Source organism: Pinus tabuliformis, chromosome J (assembly GCF_031772625.1).
Source record: "Pinus tabuliformis cultivar Carrire ecotype Pingquan chromosome J, CPIR1, whole genome shotgun sequence".
Lineage (NCBI taxonomy): Eukaryota > Viridiplantae > Streptophyta > Pinopsida > Pinales > Pinaceae > Pinus > Pinus tabuliformis.
The window spans coordinates 1580414950-1580422034 of record NC_142295.1 but is presented as its reverse complement, the minus strand read 5'-3'; the positions used below and the strand labels follow the sequence as shown (position 1 = coordinate 1580422034).

Sequence of the window (7085 nt, the reverse complement as noted above, 5' to 3'; positions counted from 1 at the left end):
GGTGGAACATCAACAAAATTATCATATATTAATCCCTATTTCCTTATTGTTGCATAGGAGCTCACAGATGTTGAAGGAGATGGTATGGCGGATATGGTGTTTCGCTGTATTCAGGAAATGGACATAGACAAGCGTATGTCTCTGTACCAACATATTGTTCTTAGTGGAGGAAGTACAATGTATCCTGGTTTGCCAAGTCGCTTGGAGAGAGAAATACATGATCGCTATCTTCAGGTAGCATTGAAGGGAACCGGAAATATATCAAATGTGTTTATGTTTATAATAAAATTGATGTTGTCGGTATTGATGATGTTGACTGGCTATCCCGGCAGCCAAATTCTATTGCCATTAGATGGTATGCCTGCTACAGATAAAGTAGCGCCCCTCCTCTGCACAGAAAGTCACTTTCAAATGTAAACAGATGATGCGTTCCAGATCATGGGGAACCTGCGGCAGACAGGAGTTTGTTCCGTGATTTTCGCCAAAGATTGTTGGGATTCTTTGGAGATTTTTGTGGGATCGAGGGCGGTGTGGCGCTTGGAAGGGGCAACTTTTTGATGCAGCGACTGGAAAACACTACACCTCATTTCATTAGGTGTATCAAACCAAACCGATTGAAACTTCCAGGTGTCTGTGAGCGAGGATTTGTCTTGCAGCAGTTACGCTGTTGTGAAGTGCTAGCATTTTTATTAAAAAATGAAAGGTTTTATTCAAACGGTAGCAAAAAGGTGAAAGGACCGCAGCTAAAATTAGAACGCAGAACGCAGATTTTTGCAATTAAAGCTGAACAGCTCATTTTTTATCGACCTGTAGGGAAAAATTGTTTGGTTTATTTATTGTATGCACTGATCTTTAGGAACAGAGGGGTGGCTTTTTACTATTTTTCATAGTGCCAGTTGAAACAGTTCCATCTTTTCATGGATCGGTTTCCTTCTGAGCTGTTTATGTATTTAAAAAAAATCATTTGTAAAAAGGAGAGAGTGAAGAGAGGAGAGTTTTTTCTGAGCGCTGGGAGCTGCTGGAGAAGCATAGAGCTTTGTAATGTACAGTTTTCTGCAGAGAATTTAATGGAATTTCACAGCTCTGTTTGCTGAGATTCATGTGGTATGTTGATTTAGCATAAGTTTTTCCCTTTGTCTCATATGTAATCAGTTATATTCCATTTCATTTCATGACCCTTTCAAGCTGAACAAATGAAGTGATTAGGTAGGAATTCATAGTATTATATGCTCCTCCTATAAGTTTGTTCGCATTCGATGTTTTCTACTGTTTAAGGAGGATTCAGAGTTATTGTCTGTCCTCCTTAACTCCTCACCAGTCTTGCCATCCCGTTTGAAACCAGATTTGGTGTTAAATTGCATGCCTACCTTGCCTCAGTTGACAACCTGTGTAGTCATTATATTTTCTGTTTGAAGCTGTGATTTTGCCCATGTAGCCCAGAAAAGCCCCGTCATTCCATTAAAAAACCCCAAAAATCATTAAATCAAACCCCCTATCCATTTACTAGCTTAAAATCTTTATTCTTAATTGGTCAGCCTAATCCTATTGAAAGATCTACCGAATCTGACCCGAGAGAGCCTTCTCATACCTCGTAGGGCTAGCTACAAGGTGAAATGGTTTGATGTAGCCTTGAAGATTTACCTTCGTCAGCCTAGGGTGAAATCTCAAGCGCTAACATATTGGCGACCATACTGGGGAGAACAAACTTGTTTGTGGGTTGATGTGTTTGTTTCATAAGTCTTAGACGGAGCCTGAAGTTATGCCAGGAGCCTTCGAAAACGCTCTTGTTTTACATCAGCGTTAGTAGATAAACGCTGCTTCAGTCAATCTCCGTGAGCTTGTGAATACAACCACTTCGATTGCATTTTACCCCAGTACATGTATTAAATTCAGATCTGATGCTGATGGTGGACAGCAGTCAGATACATATGCAGGCTGAATCATTCACCTGGCGACTCCAACTTGATCCAGACATTCCAGTGCCTGTTGATATGTTCATGCAATGGTAGGGTATGTGGCAGACCCTGCACTGTGTGAAGCTCTAAACGAATTCAGAGAAAGCTTAGTGGATGTTGAAATTAATGAAGAAGTTTTAAGTTTTTTCCTTCAATGTTTGAAATCTCCGGATTATCATCCTAGCGTCTGTGAGTTACTTGTGGAAAGAATTGAAGATGAGATTCAATGGTTAGATGAGCAGATCCACTCTTATGATTTCCAAGACCCTAAAAAGTTTTTGGAAATCCTCCTTTCTTCACAACAAGCACTAACAGAATTGCCTCTAGAGGTATACATTGACAATGTGCAGCTGGAAATATGTATTGAAGAGTTGGGGCAGCCAACAGAGGCCGGTGTCCGTGATCCTATTGCAGCATACATGGACACATTTTTCAGCTTGATTGACCGATCAGGCTGTATTTTCCGTGACCGCGCTCAGTATGTGCATGAAGGGCTGCCAGCAATTGCATTTGTGACTTCGTGGCAGCATTCTCAAGCAGCTTCATCGTCAGGTTTAATTGAATGGTTAATATGGCATTTTAGCATTACCTGATCTATTGTTTGTACAGCAGATTAGAATAGGTTATGTACATAAATAAGCAGCCATAAGGGCAGCATCTTGTTTTAGTTTGCTTGAAGATTGTTTGAGTTCAGTTTCAGTTTGAAAATAAAGTCTTCAGCTGTGTTGATTTGTTGATGATGACTCCATTGCCCAATGGTGGAGGCACGGTCTGCTCTCCCAAAGTTCTGCGGTTCTTGGCACCTCCAGGAAGCTGCAGCTGCCATCCCAAATGGAGCCGATGTTAGACTCTGTCTTATATCAGAGATTGATTCTTCTTCAAAACAGGGTTTTGAAGAAGAAATCATTAATGTTGCTTTTCAAATTATGTAATTTATCTTCAGCTCTTCTTAAGACAGCAGCAAACTTCAAAACTCCTACCTGCACAAACACAATTTCAAAGCATCATTTATATATATTTTGTGGAAAGCAGGTATATTTTGTTTGTCTTTATGGTGTTACAGCTCCATTGCAGTTGGATGACAGTGAAGAGATTCATGTGTGGAGCAAGAAGATTGCGAGATGCCATTGTTCTTGGATTTCAATTACAGAGGATTCCTGGACGTGATATTAGCATTCCAGAATGGTATACACATGCAGAAAATGAGCTTGGACTTCGTTCTGTGACGCCTGGTGAAGAGAGAAATGAATGTGTTGTGACTTCTACCAAGGAACTATATTGAGGAGTTCGACATTCTCCATGGAGACATACGTGGCTTTCCAGACACAGCTGCTTTCTTGAAGAGTTTGGCAAGTTTGGACATTGATTTCAATTCAAAAGAGGGGAAGGATTTAGACCTATGGTGCAGATTGTCTCATTTGGTTCAGAACTGAGCAATCGAGCTCCAACTTTTGACATGGATTTAGCAGATTTCTTGGATGCAAATGACCCTATTACCTATGAGAAAGCACGGAAATATTTTTCACAGGACCCATCCCAGAAGTGGGCTGCATATGTTGCGGGAACAATTCTTGTTTTAATTTGTGAGCTGGGTGCGCAGTTCAATGATAGTATCAGCATACTGGTCTCTTCAGGGGTACCCGATGGAAAAAGTGTGTCATCTTCTGCTGCTTTAGAGGTTGCTACAATGTCTGCAATTGCTGCTGCACATGGATTGAACATTCCGCCAAGGGAGTTGGCTCTACTTTGTCAAAAGGTGGAAAATCATATTGTTGGAGTGCCTTGTGGTGTAATGGACCAAATGACCGCAGCATGTGGCGAAGCTAATAAACTTTTAGCTATGGTGTGCCCTGCCGGTCTGTTTTGCATGGTTCGGTGCAGCATTTTTTTGGGGCGTAGACAAGCTTGTCTTGCAAATTCTCATGCCATTTCTTCATAATCACCTCATGTAATTAGTATAATATTTTTATTCCAGTCAAATTCAGATTTAAATTGTGGTGTTCTTCTACAATGTAGACAACTACTGTGGACTGACGCCACTGGTGACCATAATAGCAAAACCAGAGAGGCAAGATAGCAGGATGAGGACGACGATGATCATGTGTTGTCAATATTCAGGGATGTTTTTCATTATGTCAAGTGTGGCTGTGCAGGGGAAAATTTTCCAACTTCAGTGTTTCCTTGCATCGTTGGTAGACCAATGTTGCGATATGAAGAGTCATTGGTAGATGAAACATTAAAGGACATTGTTATAGGAGAAGCATGTGCAGATCTTCGCAATCAGCTTGATATCACCTATCCTGTTAACAATGGAATCATCCAAAATTGGGAGGATATGGGCTACATTTGGGATCATGCATTTTACAATGAGTTGAAGATAGATCCGTCAGAGTGTAAAATTTTATTGACAGATCCACCTCTCAAATCCTTCAAAGAACCGTGAAAAAATGATTGAGACTATGTTTGAGAAGTACAACTTTGCGAGTGTCTTTATCCAAATTCAAGCTGTTCTGACATTGTATGCCCAAGGGCTATTGACTGGTCTTGTTGTAGACTCTGGAGATGGTGTGACCCATGTGGTGCCTGTCGTTGATGGCTATTCCTTTCCACATCTCACAAAACATATGAATATAGCTGGACGTCACATTACCTCTTATCTTTTGGATCTTCTTCTTCGCCGTGGGTATGCATTAAATAGAACTGCAGATTTTGAGACTGTCAGGGAAGTAAAGGAGCAACTCTGCTATGTAAGTTATGACTACAAGCGAGAGTACCAGTTAGGATTCGAAACAACTATCCTGGTTAAGAACTATATGTTGCCAGACGGAAGGGTGATAAAAGCCGGCACTGAACGCTTTCAAGCACCTGAAGCTCTATTCACACCAATTCCACAAAGCTTCTTGTTCGGAATGACATGGTGAGGTGGAACATCAACAAAATTATCATATATTAATCCCTATTTCCTTATTGTTGCATAGGAGCTCACAAATGTTGAAGGAGATGGTATGGCGGATATGGTGTTTCGCTGTATTCAGGAAATGGACATAGACAAGCGTATGTCTCTGTACCAACATATTGTTCTTAGTGGAGGAAGTACAATGTATCCTGGTTTGCCAAGTCGCTTGGAGAGAGAAATACATGATCGCTATCTTCAGGTAGCATTGAAGGGAACCGGAAATATATCAAATGTGTTTATGTTTATAATAAAATTGATGTTGTCGGTATTGATGATGTTGACCGGCTATCTCGGCAGCCAAATTCTATTGCCATTAGATGGTATGCCTGCTACAGATAAAGTAGCGCCCCTCCTCTGCACAGAAAGTCACTTTCAAATGTAAACAGATGATGCGTTCCAGATCATGGGGAACCTGCGGCAGACAGGAGTTTGTTCCGTGATTTTTGCCAAAGATTGTTGGGGTTCTTTGGAGATTTTTGTGGGATCGAGGGCGGTGTGGCGCTTGGAAGGGGAAACTTTTTGATGCAGCGACTGGAAAACACTACACCTCATTTCATTAGGTGTATCAAACCAAACCGATTGAAACTTCCAGGTGTCTGTGAGCGAGGATTTGTCTTGCAGCAGTTACGCTGTTGTGAAGTGCTGGCATTTTTATTAAAAAATGAAAGGTTTTATTCAAACGGTAGCAAAAAGGTGAAAGGACCGCAGCTAAAATTAGAACGCAGAACGCAGATTTTTGCAATTAAAGCTGAACAGCTCATTTTTTATCGACCTGTAGGGAAAAATTGTTTGGTTTATTTATTGTATGCACTGATCTTTAGGAACAGAGGGGTGGCTTTTTACTATTTTTCATAGTGCCAGTTGAAACAGTTCCATCTTTTCATGGATCGGTTTCCTTCTGAGCTGTTTATGTATTTAAAAAAAATCATTTGTAAAAAGGAGAGAGTGAAGAGAGGAGAGTTTTTTCTGAGCGCTGGGAGCTGCTGGAGAAGCATAGAGCTTTGTAATGTACAGTTTTCTGCAGAGAATTTAATGGAATTTCACAGCTCTGTTTGCTGAGATTCATGTGGTATGTTGATTTAGCATAAGTTTTTCCCTTTGTCTCATATGTAATCAGTTATATTCCATTTCATTTCATGACCCTTTCAAGCTGAACAAATGAAGTGATTAGGTAGGAATTCATAGTATTATATGCTCCTCCTATAAGTTTGTTCGCATTCGATGTTTTCTACTGTTTAAGGAGGATTCAGAGTTATTGTCTGCCCTCCTTAACTCCTCACCAGTCTTGCCATCCCGTTTGAAACCAGATTTGGTGTTAAATTGCATGCCTACCTTGCCTCAGTTGACAACCTGTGTAGTCATTATATTTTCTGTTTGAAGCTGTGATTTTGCCCATGTAGCCCAGAAAAGCCCCGTCATTCCATTAAAAAACCCCAAAAATCATTAAATCAAACCCCCTATCCATTTACTAGCCTAAAATCTTTATTCTTAATTGGTCAGCCTAATCCTATTGAAAGATCTACCGAATCTGACCCGAGAGAGCCTTCTCATACCTCGTAGGGCTAGCTACGAGGTGAAATGGTTTGATGTAGCCTTGAAGATTTACCTTCCTCAGCCTAGGGTGAAATCTCAAGCGCTAACACCCCCTATTATTCGATCGAGCCAATGGTCCACAGCCCGCATGATCTTATCTTCTGATGCCTCTAGTCTACACACTAACTCCAGAGTCCACACTATTGGTTGATCGAGCTTGTACCTTCCCCGGCTATCGGTTAACCTCACGATCGAATCATATAGATCTGAAGAGAAGGTCGTGAAGAAGATCTCATGGATTTTCGTATATACATAGCGATCTAGATACCTCTTCTCAAATATCTGTGGATTCCTGTTTTCCTGTGTTACAAACTCATGAAGGTTCTAATCCAACCAATATTCAATTTGCTTCTTTGTAGGGTTCTAGTGTTCTCACATCAGACATCCCTTAGGTAGATCCTGGTCCCAACAATGGAACCATCTATTGGCTTATTAGGGCCTGACCCAAGTTTAGAAGTGTTTTAGCCAAACAAATCACGAAACTACCGGCCCTTTCGGCAATAGTCTGCGGTGAGTGGACTAAGGTCTCACTAGAGGTAGTATGGGAGGGTGCTCGAACCAGGTTTCCACACCCTAGGGAT

The 7085-nt window shown here is 41.0% G+C and overlaps 1 pseudogene; it reads left to right on the top strand.

The window, feature by feature from the left end:
- The first annotated feature begins 4092 nt into the window (after nucleotides 1–4092).
- LOC149233527 (actin-related protein 2 pseudogene) lies at nucleotides 4093–4876 on the top strand (annotated as a pseudogene).
- The last annotated feature ends 2209 nt before the right edge of the window (nucleotides 4877–7085 follow it).